This window comes from Mus caroli, chromosome 13, assembly GCF_900094665.2.
Source record: "Mus caroli chromosome 13, CAROLI_EIJ_v1.1, whole genome shotgun sequence".
Classification (NCBI taxonomy): Eukaryota; Metazoa; Chordata; class Mammalia; order Rodentia; family Muridae; genus Mus; species Mus caroli.
In genome coordinates, this window is record NC_034582.1 from 35,154,249 (window position 1) to 35,173,018 (window position 18,770).

At 37.9% G+C, this 18,770-nt stretch overlaps 1 non-coding gene across 1 annotated transcript; it reads right to left on the minus strand.

The window, feature by feature from the left end:
* Positions 1 to 445: 445 nt before the first annotated feature.
* On the minus strand, positions 446 to 610 carry LOC115029130. Its single transcript, XR_003834701.1, has one exon. It is a non-coding gene; the product is annotated as a U1 spliceosomal RNA (small nuclear RNA).
* Between the last annotated feature and the right edge of the window lie 18,160 nt (positions 611 to 18,770).

An 18,770-nucleotide genomic window follows, 5' to 3' on the forward strand; every position in this document is an offset into this window, starting at 1 on the left:
CATTTGGAAACCATGTACATTCTAATAGCAAAACATGAAGCGACCCACATCTAATAAAATCAAGCCAAGAGTTCTATCCTCCTGTTGGGTGCTAATTCAGCCACAAGGTGTCATGGTATTTGAAAAGAACACCTGAGGAAGAAGTGGGATAATCTAGACTTGAAATTTTAAATTTGATTTGAAAGCACAATATTGGTCTAGAATCCCTGAGAAGAAAAATTACAGCATAGTCTACAGGCAGTCCTGGACCAAAGTGTGTTAAATTGGATTCTACCTTGTTATGGGGCAGACACTGAATATATGTATGTGTGTGTGTATATGTATATATATGTATCTATATCTTTATCTATATCTTTATCTCTCTCTCTCTCTCTCTCTCTCTCTATATATATATATATATATATATATATATATATATATATTGGCTTGCATTTATTGATTGGAAGAAAGTGCAGCCACGGCTATTCTCCACTTCCACAAATCAGGCAGCTGAGTTTCTTCTTCCACTTGAGGAAATCCTGGGAACCTCCACATCAGGAATGCAAGGGAGGAGCCTCACCCTGGGAAAACCACCTTCGTCATCTTGGAGTCTCATCTGCCATGTATGTATAAACTTCCAATTGTGAACTCAGATGTGCTTTCCAGACTAGTGATACACCAGAAACACACATGGTTACTCCAATGGTACACTGTGCAAATCTAAAAGTGAAGTCTTTTATAAAACCTGCTTTGAAAACTGTAAAGCATAATCCAATTAAACGTGAGGAAAGGATGAACCAACTGGAGGTGTGGAACCAATGTCTGCCTGCTTATATGCATTCACTTAAGTAATTTTAATAATTTCCCCAGATAAGTTATGAATGTAATGGAAAAACTATCATACCAAATAAAAATTCATGGAGAATGACATTTAAAGATATGTAAAGGAAATTCATAATTTGATTACAAACATTTTCTTCTGTTGTTTTTGTGTAACTGTATATGTAAGAATGCTTTTATGAAAAAGAATACTTTTATGATATAAAAGTTACTAAAACTATAAGTATAAAACATATTTTCATATATCTAATTTTAATTGTTTCCTAAAATGTTCAGATGTTTTGCCTGGGATTTTCAGCTTTCCCATTTGTATAAATTTGACTGTGGATTTTGATGTTAATTAATAAACTAAAGAAAAATTTTATAACATCTGTCTTTTTCAGAAAAATTTTAATTGTTATTATTTTCCTTTATAAAGCCTGAAAAAATATTTAATGCACAAAAATAATGGTATTTGAAATACGTCTTCAGAGTAAAAACAAACAAACAAACAAACAAACAAAAACAAAACTCTCTTCTTAAATATTAACCTCTTACTGCCATGAATATTTTCTCTAGATTCTTTGTCCTCTGGAGAGGGCATGGACTTCTTTTTGCTTTCATGGGAAAGGCTACAGAAGAGGCTCCACACTAAGTTAAATGAAAGTGTACAGAGAATAGGAAGCAGCTTCGCCCCCTGTCATAAAGAACACATTAGTGACAGTCCTTCAATCTTAACTTTCTTCGTGAGAAAATACAGGTGATACGAAGTCTGCTTCAGCTCAAGTACAGAGCCCAGTGGCTTTAGCTACATGCCTGTTGTTGTGAAGCTATCACCAGTCTGAATCGCTGGAAATTCTTTACCATTTCCAGTAAGACCTCCTTAATGTAGTTACTGATACGACTGATTTCATTTCCCACTCTTCGGCCCCTGGAACACTTGGAGTGACCTTCCATCTCTATGAATTTTCTTAGGATCTGTAACTGCAGCTTAGAGTTACAGAACTTGCTTGGCCTATATGAAGACCATCATTGGATATCCAATGATGGAAAAGAAGGCAAGAGAAGTGGGGGTGAGGGGTAAGGAGGGAAGGAAGGGGATTGGAGGAGAAGGGAAGTGAGGGAAATGGGGGGAGGGTGAGAGGAACTAACATTTTGCTTATTTTCTTTGGAATTTTCATTGAAGTAGACTGATACAGCGATTTTTTTAAAAAAATAAAAAGTTATTTATTTCATATATGTGAGTAGACTGTCTCTGTCTTCAAACACACCAGATGAGGGCATTGGATCCCATTACAGATAACTATGAGCCACCATGTGGATGCTGGGAATTAAACTCAGGACCCTGGTCAACTACTGAGCCATCTCTCCAGCAGATACAGTGATTTTGGCTTTGTATGAGGCTCATATCCCTAAGTCTTTTTTTTTTTTTTTCCTCTGTACATCTTTCATTGCACACACCAGGATTTTATTCTTTTTAAGGCATGGTAATATTCTACTGTATGTGAATAACACATTTTCTTTTCCCATTCACGTTTTAATGGGTGCAGGGGTCATTTTTACTTTGTTAGTCTTTTGTGAATAACAACGCATTCAACGCTGACCTTCAAGTCTGCAAGCATCTGAATGATCCCTGCTTTCTGTTCTCTTAAATCCACACCTAGCTAGAGATGGAGGTCCAGAGTTACATAGTGTTTCTGTTAGCCTTTGAGGAACCTACTCAAATTGTTCCCATCTGTTTGATTTTACATTCTTACCATCAATCCAGTTCTCTTTTCCCTAACATCCCTAACTTTTGTTACTTTCCCATTATTGTCTTGTTTCAAACTAACTATCTAGGACTATGTGAAACTCACCACACTGAGGTCTTCTTCTGTGTGTCCCTTGGTAACTGATGGCACAGGTTAATCACATGTTAAAAAGGCATCGCTATATCTCATTTGGAGAAACATCTATCCAAATCATTCAATATTTTTTTTACCTTTTCATAAGTTAGTAATCCTTTGTAGATTCTGGATATTAAAACTATCAAGAACAAATATGCAAATATTTCCACCATTTTATAAGTTGACATCACTTCCTGAATAATATGATCTGATTACACAGTCAAATAATGTGTCAGTTTATTAACATTATTTAATTTTTCATTTTGCAGAATCATATTTATAAGAATTACCCTCTTCTGAAATTAACGTACCTCTCCAGTTTCTTTGAACAGCTTCTTCGAATGTTGATGCCAGAGAGAGGGAGTAGAAAGATCAGAAACAGTCCATAGCCCCTATTGCCAAGTAGAAGAGAATCTCCAAAAAGCATAGACCCTCAAGCAGAATTTTTTTTGACACAGGAGGTGATAAGCAATGCAGATGTTATTGTGCAGATGTCTGCAGCAAACAGCATGTAACCATCAAACTTGGGCATCATATTCAGGCAGGAATACGTTGTAGAAAGTTGAAATGAATAAATAGAAGTCTTACTGTGCAATAGCTCATTAAACATGGTCAGACTCCCCAAACCTTGAGGTATTCTAGTTTGTCGCATGTAAGACTCCGTTACTAATTTCTATTCTAACCTTGTATTGAATAAGATAACAGATGTGGAAACATTTTGGGATTTTAAAGGTGCTATGCAAATTGAAAGCCTATTATTATTATGTGTTCTTGTGCATCGATTACTTGGTATCATAATAGGTAGTAATAACCATTAAGAGCATCATTAGAAATGCAGGCATGTGTGTAAGTTCATACACTTCTCTGTGTACACAGAGCACCTGTATACTCTGGTCCATTAGTGTTTGCATTTATTTTGCTTTCCAAATAAGCTACAGATTTCTTATCTACTATACCTTATTACATTGCTGGGCCTCGTTCTCCCCATCCTCCTTAACTACTGGAAGGCTCGTACATTTCCATTGCAAGTGGTGTAAAAGATTCATGCTGGAATTGTTCTGGTCGAGTTTGAGTGGTCCTCATTTAGAACTGGGCCCTCAGGCCTCAACAGCCTTTAATCAGCTGTAACTGGAGTGAAGCTGTCAGCTCCTGCTTGTTCGATGTCAGCTTTAGTGCCATTTAGAGCATCCCTGATAAATGGACAGCACAAATTTAACAGTCGACCTGTGAAAAAGGAAAGCCAGACATCTCTCAAGCACTGTAAGAAACCCTTTAGCCATGTCATGGAGACATTGTGGGTAGATATCCCAGGGTAGGTAGAGTTTGCGTTGTAGAAACAAAAATACATATATTTTAAAAAGCAACATATTGGTATATCTAGGGTTTTTTTTTTTAATGGAGCAGAATATAGAAAAAAGAAAAGCAAAAAACATGGTTAAGAACCCTACATCCAAAAAGAAAGGATGTCACATAATGGGAAGCTCACTTCATTTCTAGCTTAACTTGCAAGAGGAAAACTTCCCCATGCCATGTTCTCTAGTCACTTGCAAAGTTTGAAGTCCATGCTTGGCACTGAGAAACTTCTGCTGATAAGTTGAGCATCCCAAGGTGCTCTTATCCATTCCTCATCGACATGAAGCCAAGAAAACTCTAACACAAAATTGTGTTCTCGAACCTCAGCTCTCTCCTTAAGGAAATAGGGATAAAAATTTCAACCTCATTGAATCTTTGAGAGGAAGAAAAGAAGCCATGAGTATACCACATATAACTAACTATAAGATGTTCTGTGAAAATACAGAGTCAACGATGTAGGAGATAATGTGGTAGTGTCCTGGAAGGCTAACCAGAAATCTAAAAGGAGGTGATTCGTTTTTCGAAGGAGATTAGTTATGCGACACATAGGCTTTGGTGAATGGCTTGAATGAAGTGTTCTTTACACATGTGTATTCACTTCCAGAATGGTTTCAGGCAGGCACATGTCTTTCTCAATGAAGTTCAGTCTGCTCTCTAGTTGGTTACCTCTTAGGATGAAAAGAGTGAATATTTTTAGCTCTTTAGGGCTAAATCTTTTCTAAAATACATCTTATGCAATCCTATTTACATTAAATGAACTTTCTATGGCCAAATGATTTAGCTCATTAAATGTAGCACCACATAACCTCTCCAATAGAGAGCTTCAATATATTTTAGCTGAACTCCCAGAAGCTTAACAGCAAAAGCATCCACAAAACCATGTTAGGGCTATTCTGCATCCTAAAGTGTGTATGTGCAGACCCTGAGATTTGCTGTGTGTATGGTGGAAGAGATCAGGCAAAATGCAACAGGAACATTTCAACCCTGGCTTTTCACTCAATCGCTCTGTGATCTTAGAGATTGTGAGGCAGCTGTTTCCACTTCTATTTCTATAACTATAGACAACCATAGTGCTTTCAAAGATCTCCTCCTAATACAATGAGAATTTCAGCTCGCAGGAAAACTTGATATGGCAGATAACATTGTTGGTGATAAAACTCCTATACTTTATTAAGTTGTGGTTAATAATGAATACTCCACTTTGTCCTTTCTTCTTCTTTTCTTCCTCAAATCTTCTCTGCCCCCCTTGCCTCTCTTCTTTCCCATTCTCTAGAGGGAAGGATGTTGCCCACCTTGTTCATTATTGACAAGAAGTGGACTAGACCCACCGTGATGCACTGGTGAAAAGGAACGATGGCAGAGAACGTACTAGGGAGCTTTCTTTCCAAGGAGTTTGTGTGTGTGCGTGATTATTTTATGAGATAGTTGAGAATTTCATACCATGGGTTTTGACTATATTCATCATCTTCTGTCAAAATCTATTTTTAATGATGGTTTTTAAATGCTTTAACCTACCTTTTAGCCCATTACCCACCAGAGGTAGTGGGTGGGAATGAAAGGATACAGGGGATGTGAACCTGTTTAGAAAGGCTCTTTGGATCAATTCCCATTTGTTTTGTCTGGAAATCGGCAGTTCAGTTCACAGGTTAGCAGTGGTAGCTGCATCTACCTACAAATATTCCGTAGATGTACCAGCAGTCCAGTTCAGTAGAGTCAGGGATAGCAAACACAAATCAGCAGTGGTGGCACTACCCAGCAGAAATGGTCAGGTCAGGCCTCAGCATCAGCTCAGGTCAGAAGGAGGGACCTGGAGATTCGCCAAGTTCTTGGGTGTGGTTCTCTCAGAGAGACCTACAAGTGTTGCACAGCCAACTCTATAAGCAAGCCAAACTCAGCCTCCCATCTGTCCATAGAATACTATTTACACCTTCCAAACATCACATATCCTCCACAGGTCTTGCCTCAGCATGTGTCTTGCTTTAGTAGTACTTGAGTCTATCTCAGCTGACATCACTCTACCAATCAGCCTGAGTCCTAAAAACCAGAAAGAAACTGCAGCACACCACCCAAACGTTCTTTTTTTTTTTTTTTTTTTTTGAGTGTGTGTCTGCTTCTCTCTGTGGAGTCCTGACAAACTATGCAATGTAATGGGGATGCTAACAACATGCAATGTTGTTAGCAAAGACTCCTTCATCACATGTTCTTTCACAAGCTTGCTCTGGCAGAACATGTCCTTTCTCCTCTTTCTGCTTCAGCTAAACATTCCTTCCCAAGTCTGCCGCAGTCTTTCACCTGTGTCCACATCATGAAAACACTCTTTCATGTCTTTGCCCCAGCAAAAACACCATCCAACACAAATGACTTTCCAAAGAACCCTTAAGTTTCCACCTCAATCTTCCTTTACTCCTGTCAGATGTGTTCCTTCTCCCCACCCACCCAGTTCTATATCCTCTTTTACTTCACCCATCAAATCCAATTGTGCTGCCCATATATTCATGCCTGTGTGGCCTTTCCCTGGAACATGGATGACCTACAAGTAACAGTGTGAAATCTTAGCTCTAAGATTCCTCTGGTTCAGACTGACCAGACAGTTAGACCTTACATCAGTGTATGCTTTCTCTCCACTCATTGGAATATTCATTGGACATAATTAAAATGTAAGCATATGAAAATTGACAAATAGTGCTTTATCACACACAAAGATGGTTCTTCTTAAATCCAACATATTTATGTAGGAAAGTCCTTCTCCTAAATATTTATTACAAAATAAAATACTAGAAATAAATGAAAAAGATGACAGTGAGAAACAAGAGACAATAGGAAGCCAACAGAAGATGGATATGAGTCTAGTGATCTGGCAGGAAATTGTCATTACCATTTGCTAGTTAGATGACTAAGTGTTCAAGCTTTCATTTGATATCTAGCAGACCTTGAGTAGGTAACAAACGTCAGCTATATCCACTGGGTTAGTCACTGTAGAAGTAGGTGAAGACAAATAATGGACAAGAAATGCCTGTGGTTTAAGAACCTCCCAGGCAAGGAGCAATGGACAGACAAGTATTGAACATCCTTGACACACAAAGGGTGACTCAAGTGACCAGAATTGTACTCAGTCAATTCAATGATATTGTCATCTCCTATGTCAGAAAGAACAGGAGCTCAGGACCATGATACTGTGTAATTTTTTTTGATTGAAGATAAACATGAGTTTGCAGAATATACAAGATATTAGGAAGAACATTTAAAGAAGCAGATTTGGGAATGTTTGGAGAAAACACTATTGAAATCAGAGAATTGTCATTAAGGATTTGAATATTAATCTCAGGATCACACATACACACACACTCAAACAGGCTTCATGCACAATGCTAATCTGTTGGCAACCAGTAGATTCCAGAACCCAGGAACATTGTTTCAAATTGTGCTCACTGGTGAGCCTGCCATAATGTAATGGTAAATTTCATATTCAGGAGCACGTTAACAGCTCTGGCTAAATTCTGTGGGTCACTAATAAAGGCAAAGAGATTTGGGGGCATTTAGTAGCATGGGGAATAAAGAATTGGGGAGAGAGGAACCAAAATTTATAGTTGTATGTACAAATGAGAAATAACTAAATAAAAGAAAAATTGCCTTGATTTCCATAAAAAGTTGTTTTTTATTAATCTTGAGAAATATCTTGAAATATATTAGGTTTACAGTTTTCAATTTCATATTTCATTGATGCTAGTGTTGTCTTCTTCTGTTTTAAAGTTGAGTGTGGCTATATGCAAATTAATGTGATTATACATAAAAGAATCTATATTCTTTGATTTTTCCACTTTCAGAGTTAGATTTGAGAAAGGTTAAGTTTTTTTTTTTCCTATTATAAAAATACTGTTGACATGAAGGTTGGGGAGCATGTGTGGAACTTGGAAGAGTCTATCTAGCAAGCCATTGATTCTGTGACTAAACTGAGAAATCTTGAAGGTCTCCACTATTTTTGTGACTTAAAGTTCTTTGCCAGGCCACTGGCCATCACTGTAATCCAACGTCAAATTCTGAGGATGGAAATGAAGTCCATTTACCTTGTAATTTCAGAGGCTTAAAGTTTGCAGCGAGGAGGGCTCCGTGGGTTTAGCTTCTAGTGAGAGAGTTCTTCACTTTTTCTCATCAACATTAGAGTAGGGACATGAGGGAGAATGAGAACCAGGATGGTTAAACAGAGTTAGCAAGTCTGGACAGGAACTACCTTGTTATCAACTACCTTGGCCCTTTCAATTAGATAAGAGGATGAGAATCCCAAGAAGGTCCAAAGGACATAAATACTTTCCAGTAGGTCACATCTCAAAAGATCTATTACTTAATATCAACCCACTGGAGACAAATTCTCTAGTACATGAACCCTTGGAGAAAAGATGAAGCTATATTTAAACCACAGCAGCTGCATACGTGAGGAGGCTCCATCATACCTACAACCATATTTGATTGACATTCCAGCAGACATACATTCGTCATGCTGTACTCTTTCTTGAAATCATTTTCAATATCCCGGGTACACTTCCTTTCAAGCTTTACTACTCATGTTCATTTCCTCTAACTCCATTCCTTGTCAGAAGCTGGAGAAACAGCCATTCTTACAGAAGACAAAATATGCCATTAACCAGAAAGTTCCAGCCTCCCAAATCTATAGAACTAAGGTGGCAAAGCCTACTAATGCTGATGGGCATGACTAATGATCCATGACACACAGACTTACCTTAGAGCCCAAGAAATAAAAAACTTGTACCCATTTATCAATACCTGCAGTGGAATCATGATGGGAAGATTAATAAATATCTTAGTCCTATTTCCAGTTGTTGTGACAAAGATATGGATAAACATAGCTAAGAGGAAAAGGGCTTTGTTTTGGTTTGCAATTCCAGGTTACAGTTCATCGTTGCAAGGAAATCAAGGCAGCAGTAACTTGAAAGCAACTACTGATATTATATCCACAGTAAAAAGCAGAGAAGAGTAAATTAATGTATTCAGGCATGTGTTCAGCTGCTTTGTCCACTCTTGAATAGTTAGGATTCATTGTGTTGGGGATGGTGCCACTCACAGTGGGAAAGCCTTTGAGTCTTAATTCATTCAATTAAGATAGCCCCCCCATAAAGATATGCCCACAGACCAATATTTTCTATACATTACCTCAAAAAAAACAAAAAACAAAAAACAAAACAAACAAACAAACAAACAAAAAAACCTCTCTAGCTGATGATTCCAGGCTCTGTTGACAAAGCTTTAATGTTGGTCATAGAGTATGTCTATACTTGTTATCAACTCCCTTGGCCCCTTCTGTTAGAAGAGTGAATGAGAATCCCAAGAAGGCCCAAATAAAAGAGAAATGGGATCTGAAAATCTATCTCTGAAAGAGTAGAGTTCCTGAAGGAGCAATTCTAGGCATTTTATCCCCAGTTAAAAATCTCAAGATTCCTTTTACTCTTCGGTAAGACCAAGGGAAGATTCCTAGAAAGAAAGAACATTGAATCATGTACTTCTGCTTTGTACTCAATGGGAAGTTCTGTGTATTTTGTTCATACAGTCAGTCTGAACAAGAAAACAGTGTTCTCCTTATTTCAAGTCTGAGAAACTAAAGATCCAGGATGCTTCAACACACTCCAAAATCATAGAGACAAGCAGAGCAGACAAAGCAATCAGTTCTGCAAGCTCATATCAAATTTCCTAAACCTCTACCCAGTTTGATTTAGGGGAAAAGTCATTTGTGTTTGGCAGTATTGTAGTGGTTTAAAGATAATTTTTATTACCATTACATTAAACATTTATGTTTAGTACTTTTCCCAGCTATGAAAATATTGTCAATGTTATAGTTCTATTTGGTCCACTTAAATGCCACACCTTGTAAAATAGACTTTTGTTTCTTTGTTCCTTGTTTTTAAGAGAGAAGGTATTTATTAGCTTTCCCATCATTTTAGGTTCTTACATCTCCAAATTTTTGAGTGACATTCTGCAAAAAAACCCCTTGGTCGTGCTGTGGATCAAACCAAGGAACTTAACTATGGTAGTCTCAGAGGGTCTGGTTGTGTTAATGCAGGAGATCCTAGACAGTATCTCCAACAGTGTCAAACAAGTAAATGGCAAGATAATAAACTGTGTTGTAGTGGTTTTTAAATATGACTTATGGGCTATGTAATTAAGAGCAAAGGCTGCTTATCCAGAGAACCTGGGTTCCATTTCAAGCTTAGAACAATCTGTAACTCCAGTCCGACTCAGGGGGTCTGACACCCTCTTTTGTACTCTGGTGGTACTGCATGCAGGTGCTACACATAACATAAAATAAAAAAATTAAATATGATTTATAAAAATACTGATCTATTGATACAGATTCTGAAAATTAAAAAAAAAATTTCCTATACATCAAAGATTCTTTTTTTTTGCTTTTTAAAATTATTTTCTTCATTTACATTTCAAATGCTATCCTCAAAGCCCCCTATACCCTCCCCCCACCCTGCTCCCCAACCCACCCACTCCCACTTACTGGCCCTGGCATTCCCCTATACTGGGGCATATGATCTTCCCAAGACCAAGGGCCTCTCCAACCATTGATGGCCGACTAGGCCATCCTCTGCTACATATGTAACTAGAGACACAGATTCTTAACATTCTTCCAATCACATCTACCTTTCATTCAAGAAAGTTTTTCATGACCTTGATTGTATACAGATAGATAATATAATAGATGATACATAATATGTTAGATGTACAAAAATATCTACTTAAAATAGATGAAAAACAAATTGTTTTAAAATTTTTATGTGTATGTGTGTGTGTGCTCACATCTTCATTTGTGTGTGTACATGTTTGTGTGTGTGTGTGTACCATGTGCCACTTGTGAGTTTCCATAGAGGCCGGGAAAAGAGTGTCAGACCCCTGGGAGCTGCAGTTACAGGCAATTGTAACCTGTTAGATCTGGATTCTGGGAACTTAGCTTCCGTCCTCTGGAGGAGCAGGAAGCACTTTAGCTTCCACATAGTTTCTCCAAACCCAGAAATTTACTTTAAAATAATTCATATATATATACACACACAAATATATATGTTAAATAAATAAACTTTATTTTTAAATATAGTTTACAGGGCTAAAGAGGTGGCTGGTCTTCCAAAGGACCCAGGGTCACATAAATATAAGCCAAACCATGATAAGGAATCCAAATGACCTCAGGATTTTCATATCTCAGTAGAAAACTGGGGGATTATCTGCTGGAACAAGTAGCACTGTGGAAATTTAAAAAACAAAAATCATCACTTTGAGTTTACTGGTTCACTCTTCCTTCCTTCCTTCCTTCCTTCCTTCCTTCCTTCCTTCCTTCCTTCCTTCCTTCCTTCCTTCATCTGGTTGGTTTGTTTTGTCTGAGTTTTGCTTGGTCTCAACTTCTTCTCAAATCTGAGTACCATCTATTTTTCTGGAGAAACCTACTCCCTCTCTATCTACTCTTTGTCATGGATTATGGTCCTTTGGCTTTTGGTTTCCTGGGCAGCCTGACCTTGTTATCAACTACCTTGGCCCCTTCAGTTAGATGGGAGGATGAGACTCCCAAGAAGGTCCAAAGGACATAAATACTTTCCAGTAGGTCACATCTCTTAAAAGACTGTGGATATAATATATGTAGTTGCTTTCAAGTTACTGATGCCTTGATTTCCTTGCAACGGTGAACTGTAACCTGGAATTGCAAACCAAAACAAAGCCCTTTTCCTCTTAGCTAGGTTTATCTGTATCTTTGTCACAACAACTGGCTGCCTCAGTCATGTTCGTCAAGGCATTGGTTAGCTGTCCTTACACCGAGGCTCTCTGCCTGACTTCCCAGCACATCTTCTCCTTGGCCCCTGCGCTAAGATTGTAATATAGGAGGAAGAATTAAGTATGTGAAGAATAAAGACTTGCCTGAACCAACTTCCTTTTTCATTGAGATGCCCTTAAGTAGCATATGATTTGACAGTTGTTCACTATCTTCATGTATGTTACCTGGCTTCAATAATTGATCTGTTACTTACTTCTTTACTATACTCTAAGGCAAAAATTTTAAAGACAACATATTTCACCACTGGTTTGATGTTTAGTTATTAAAAGGAAGTAGTTATTACACATATTTCATATGTATGACTGTAGTAAAATCTACATGTCCCAGGGCTGGATATTTCTGCTGTCCATGTTCTCATTTCATAACTTCTTATAAGATCCTAGATAAATATCTTTAAGGAAAGATTCGAGACATGGTCTCACATGCCTGCTGCTAGCCTCAGTGTCACTATGTACCTGATAATAAGCTTGCATATCTGACCCTCCTGTCCATATATCCTGAGTGCTGGGATTGCAGGCTGAAGCAGCATGTGATGTTTACACACTGCTGGGTATCAAACCCAGGGCTTCCTGGGTGATAGACAAGCACTTAACCATTATTTCTGCAACCTTGATTGGTTTTTAACTTGTAAAATGGGAATAACCAAGATGCTCACAAAATGACTATACTGTATAAGTGTAAAAAGGCATAAAAAAAAAACCTAGTATAAACTATTCTTGCCACTTGGCTTATGGCATGGCAGGTGACATTACTCTGCCTGTATACAGCCATTGCAGTCCACATTAGCATTGACTTGTAATATGAGAAAGATAGTGCCATGGGTGGGTTTATATATTCTCAACTGTATTTGTATCTATATTTGCATCTATCTATAATCTATGTGTATACATAAATTTGTGGAGGATACATATAATATACATTTTTAAAATATTCATTCATTAAAATTCCATATCATTGTACTTCACATTTTATTTTTAAACCACTCACTGAATAATGTACTTTAAAACCATGTTTTAGTTAAATTATTATAGAACAATTAATATTATAATCACATTGTCTTCATAGAATATCTTATTAAATGATCATTCATAAGTCACACTTAGATTTAGAGGCAAACTTTGGGAGGGAGGGACACTTACGAAATATGTGCTGAAGGACTTTGTTCTATGACTGATATTATTTGAAATGTCTTTGATTAATCAAGAAAAGGATGAAAAATAAATTCTAAGAGATTGTTACATGCTAGCATAGATAATATCAAGACAGGTGTTACTTTTTTCTTATAGAAAATTCATATAGAATTTTCAGAAATTGGAAAAAAGTTCCAGAAGGTTTGTTGTTGATAGAAAATTTTAACATGGAACATGACATTAATTCCTCATGGACTGTGTGACATGAGAAGTCTTCATGCTGTACCTGGGGAAGAACTGCATTCTTCAAAATGTGTTACAACTTGTTCCTCAGAAGTCTTTCTGTACGAACAGTCTCTCAGAAAGAATGCAGCTTTGACAAGATATCAACCAGAGGACTGTGGGAATATTAGAAATGGCAAATTGGTAGTTAGTGTGTTATCTAAGCACAGGACAGAAGGCAAACAATATCATATCTGCATTAGGATAGTAAATAAAGCCCCAAACGTTGGAAAGTCTATGTCAGTGTATCCAAATATGCAAATTTACTTCCTATGAAGAGAAGCTCAGCGCTGTATGGCCTCCATTCCGCCATCAGAATACAGGGAACAGTGCTCAACTTACTGTGGGGTGTCTGAAGCGTTGCTTTCTTCATAGTTGTTTGTGTTTGTAGAACATAAAATGAAAGCAGGCATAAGTATGAAATCATGATAACTTTAAATTTTGCTTTGTTAGCTGTTAGTATGTACAATTTGAAGTATAATAAACCTAAGAATAAATAATGATGATGGATGTATAATGGAATGAAAGCTAGACCTTGCCACAGGATTTTCCCTGTCTAATTACATTAGTGCAGAGGAGGTCTGTGATTGGACAGGGAAAAGGGAGGCAGAGCTGAGAGTTACAGAGAGAGAGAGAGAGAGAGAGAGAGAGAGAGAGAGTCTCATGAGAAGGAAGATGGCTGCGGACGTGAACCTGCGTGGCATTTACCAGCCACAAGTAGTGTAGTTGTGGTATCATAAGGTTAGATTGATTGGGATAACGTTTTTATTATTATCAATTGGCTCTCTCTCTCTCTCTCTCTCTCTCTCTCTCTCTCTCTCTCTCTCTCTCTCTCTCTCCCTCCCTCCCTCCCTCCCTCCCTTCCTCCTTCTCTCCTCTTCTGCAGTGTTCCCTGAGCTCTGGCGGGAGATGTTGGATGTAGGCATCCAATTTAGAACTGTGTGCTCCAAGGACTCTTTCTCCATGCATAATGTCTGGCTATGGATTTATGCATCTGTTCCCATCTGCTACAGGAGGAAGCTTCTCTGACAGTAACTGAATAAGTGACGAATCGGTAAGTATAGCAGAATATCATTAGGATTCATTTTATTGATAGGTTTTTTTTTTTTTTTTTCCAGACCAATAGTGTTTGGGTCTCCAGGTTATCTAGTCTCTGCTTCTGGATCACCCAACCCCTGAACCTTCTGGATTTCCTATGGAAATGTTCATCTTCCATGATGGCAAATGAAACCCACGCTGACCATTATCATGGTCTTCAGACATCTGGTTGAAGTAGATCTGCCATGTTTCCTATCAGAGAGTGCCATCATGTAATCAGCATTGTCTAGAAAAGGCAACCCAGCCCACGAAACCGGGGAGGTTATCCTTCAAGATGAGGTGAAATGATGCAAGAAGCTCACCTTACTATTTTCAACTTTGGATCCTTATTCTAACTTCTTAATGGAAATTCATGTATAAAAATTCATTGTTTACCTGGGGAAAATTACACAGAATTTCCTGTATTATAAATTACTTGAGTCTAATTTATAAAGTATTCAGAATCATAGAGCATGAATCTTTTGGTAAAGATTGAAAAATGCTTTAATAACGCATGAAGACATTATGCTTTGGTAATGTCACTGGAAATCAAAGAGTATATTAAATATGCACACCATAGAGAAATATCATAGTTTATCATTCCAATTTTTATTTCTGCATATTCAAACAATCCTATGAAATTCGGGATTGAAAAAGTCTCATTCTTTATTCCAACCTTCTTTTAAACGACTCTATGTGAACTATGAAGGAAAAAAATATCTCTTGCTCACTCCATGTTAGAATGATTGCTACGGAGAGCATTTCCCACTGAAGTTGCTTTCCAGGAAGAGTAGACTTCAGAGGAGACTGGCCCATCCTAAAGCTTGTAGGAAAGTTATAGATGGCAGAGGGAACCTTTTGGTATTCAACTCAGTTCTGTTTCATTCTGAAAAGGGAATATTTTATTCTGTTCTGAAAACATTTCCTTCTAGAAATATTTCAAATTTATTCCCAAGCCCCAATCCAAACTGAAAAAAAGAAATGTACACAGTCTATTTGGGTAGATTTGCATTTTGAGAAAATTGGCAACCTCAAATTAACAAACAAAAACAAAAACAAAACAACAACAAAACAAAACCCCATGCACGGGTAAAACCATAACTGAGGTTAGTTCATTCATAAGCTGACAAAGAGATTCAAATACCATGCAGAGATAAAAGTCAAGATCAAAGCTTTTAAAGATTAGAAAGAGATAGTGCAGCTAACGCAGAAAAAGAAAGACAATGTCAAGGAGAACGGCTGGGAAAAAGGAGAGAAAGAGAAAAAGGGGTTCACGATGGTCATGCCAGAGAGAAAGAGACATCCTTGGTCAGGGTGTGGGGTGCTCCACGGCATGGTTGGTGAGACCTGGCTACACTGGACAGAGCAGGAGAGATCACAATCCTCTATGTATGGCCACAGCACTTTGGACAGGCAGGCAAGACCCATCCTGGGACGGCAGTGCCCACACACTGGCTGCTCTTGAGCCAAAGGCATTTTAAGTTCTGATAGTTTTCCTTTGACAAGGAAAAAATTCAGTCACTGGATCATTCACACATGTTTTCATAAAACAGGTGAGTATCCTGAAAAGAAATCAAATGTTAAATAATCCAGGAGAAATTTTTTTTTTTTATCACAAAGCATCATCTGCTGTGTTCCTTGAAACTTTTAAAGGCATCAGTCTTGGCAGACAGTGCTGCCTGTGGAAAAGGGAGAATGGTGAGGTTAGAGCTATTACCATTGCAAAATGACCTGATAAATTAATTATTCAGATAATGGCAGAAATTCTATAACTTGATGTGTTCGTTTTTATGTACGTTATCAGTTTAACATTTACGGGAGCTGTGGAACATGGGTGATTCTTTCTGAAGGTAGGCTTTTGCTCCATCATTTGGATCTCTGTCTCTCTGTCTCTGTCTGTCTGTCTGTCTGTCTGTCTCTGTCTGTCTGTCTGTCTGTCTCTCTGTCTGTCTCTGTCTCTCTGTCTGTCTCTGTCTCTCTGTCTGTCTCTTTCTCTCTGTCTGTCTCTGTCTCTCTGTCTCTCTCTGTCACTCTCTGTCTCTCTCTGTCTCTCTATCTATCTATCTATCTATCTATCTATCTATCTATCTATCTATCTATCTATCCATCTATCATTTATCTATATCACCTTCATAGCTAGGTAAAAAGTCATGTGAAATAAAGAATGACTATATCTGATAAGCAAGATTGATACAGATAAGGTTTCATACCCACAACCTGTGGAGAGCCTGTCAGTTAGAAGTATGGTTCATTTACTCTCAATGAGAATTTGAAAACGATGCTTGTTTGTGATATTATACAGACGACAGGTATTCACAGTTTTAGAGAAGAATGAACACTAATAAATAAATGTGGGGAAAATCCTTATCTTCAATGATTAAAAACTATGTTAGAATATGTGCAAATAATACATATGAATATATACATAAGCTCTGGCAATGTTTAAACATTTTTGTAAATGGATTTCTGCTTGTTAGTAATTAATATGTAGCATTCCTAGTTGTTTAAAATATAACTTCATTTTAAGTTTCTGGTTGTCAAAATAGCCTTTATTTTTCATTCATGATGCTAGCATTTACCAAAATGCATTAATTTCAGTAGCTATACATCATGTTTTTGACACAGATACACTTTTTGCTGATAGTTTTATTTGTTATTATACAACGAATAATGCCCAGAGAAAATGTGTTCTAAATATGATGAACACTTTTCCACTTTTCTATTACATCAATAAGCTAAGACAGTTTTTCACGAGGATGTTTTCCATGTCAGATATCTGAAGTTTCAGGAAAATAGGCTTTTCAGGACCATTGGAAGCAGTTTCCGTTTACTTGTGTTGGTCACAACTCAAGCTGCGATGAGCCTTGTAACTTTGGTGCAATTTCCATAAACCAATTAACTATGGGTGTTTATCTGTTCGCCAGAATGAGCAGGGCTGGAGAAGAGGAGACGTGGACGAAGAGGCACCCACTTAGAGATGGACGGGATCTGGGTTAACAGGCAGACAGATTTGTAGGCACAGACCCACCCATTCTCGCCCATAATGAGCAGAGTCCGGCAGCTTTAATTCATGTGTTGTGAGCTTTTTGTCTTCTGCGCCACAAAAGGGAATACAGGACCCTGTTAGGGGAGGGTTAGATTAGTCCTACATGGTCAATGGAAACAATGCTGACATGTTACTTGATCAGAAAGATGTTTTCACACTGTGTCTCTTAGATGGTCCCAGGAGACAACTTTCTTTCTCTCTCCTCCTCTGTCTGTCTATCTGTCTCTCTTTCTCTCTCTTTTTTTAATTACCAAGCATGACATTCATGGTTATTTCTTCTTTCCACCCAGTTGACTACAAAGGGGCTGGTTCTTGAGCCCCTTGTTGGTCAGGCCTGGGGGAGGGAGTGACAGAAGGCTGACCTTATTTACCTTAGCGGCGTCCCGTGTAATCTGGTTAATCGTGTGGCTAATGGGAGGACTCCTCGGATCCCCACACACTGCGCGCCACAATGAGGGCTCATTCATAGGTAATACAATAGAGTGTTTAAGTCATTCCACGCTTTGTGGAGTAGATTGGCTTTCTTTGTGTGCCTGCTCCCCTGAAGCCTTTGCCCCCTCCTCCTCTTTCAGACAGGCATATGTTCTGGCTCCTGTCTACTGCAGCTGGACAAGGAAAAGGCAGGCTTCTTTCTTTTCTCTCTCTCTTTTTTTTTCAGTCAATGAATTGATTACTACGTGTGAAATGGGACTGAAATAGCTCCCACCCCTGGCTGACGGATGCATAGATTAGCCTTTTGGTCTTCTAATATTTCACATCAAGACACTCTTAAGAGGAGGCAGGACTCCTGGTCCCCAAGTTGTCCATTGTGAGCTCAACAATCTGTTGAGTACAAAAGAAAAATAAATAAATAAAAGCAGGTGAAGTGTTGGCCTGGTTCTTTTAATAGCATCTGCATATGATGCTCCTTAAACCAGGACTGTGGAGAAAACAAAGAGACTTCAGAGGAATAGACAGATACTTACTAAGACAAAAGTTTAAGGGCATCTGAGCTGAAACAGTAATTTCATCAACACACTACTCATTAGCCTTTGGATTTGAATTTAGAGGTGATAAGGTCTCATTAGTTCTAATGGGCTAGATAATGGATTCCTGGGTTTGTCAACACCCCATAGGATGAACTGCAATTTTTGAGAATGGACTTTGGGATTCTGAAGTAAAGACTGGAATGTTTTTAATTCTATCTATCTATCTATCTATCTATCTATCTATCTATCTATCTATCTATCTATCATCTATCTATCTATTATCTATCTATCTATCTATTATCTATCTATCTATCTATCTATCTATCTATCTATCTATCTATCTATCCATCCATCCATCCATCCATCTATTTAATGTCTAGTTGAAGTTTTAGAAGA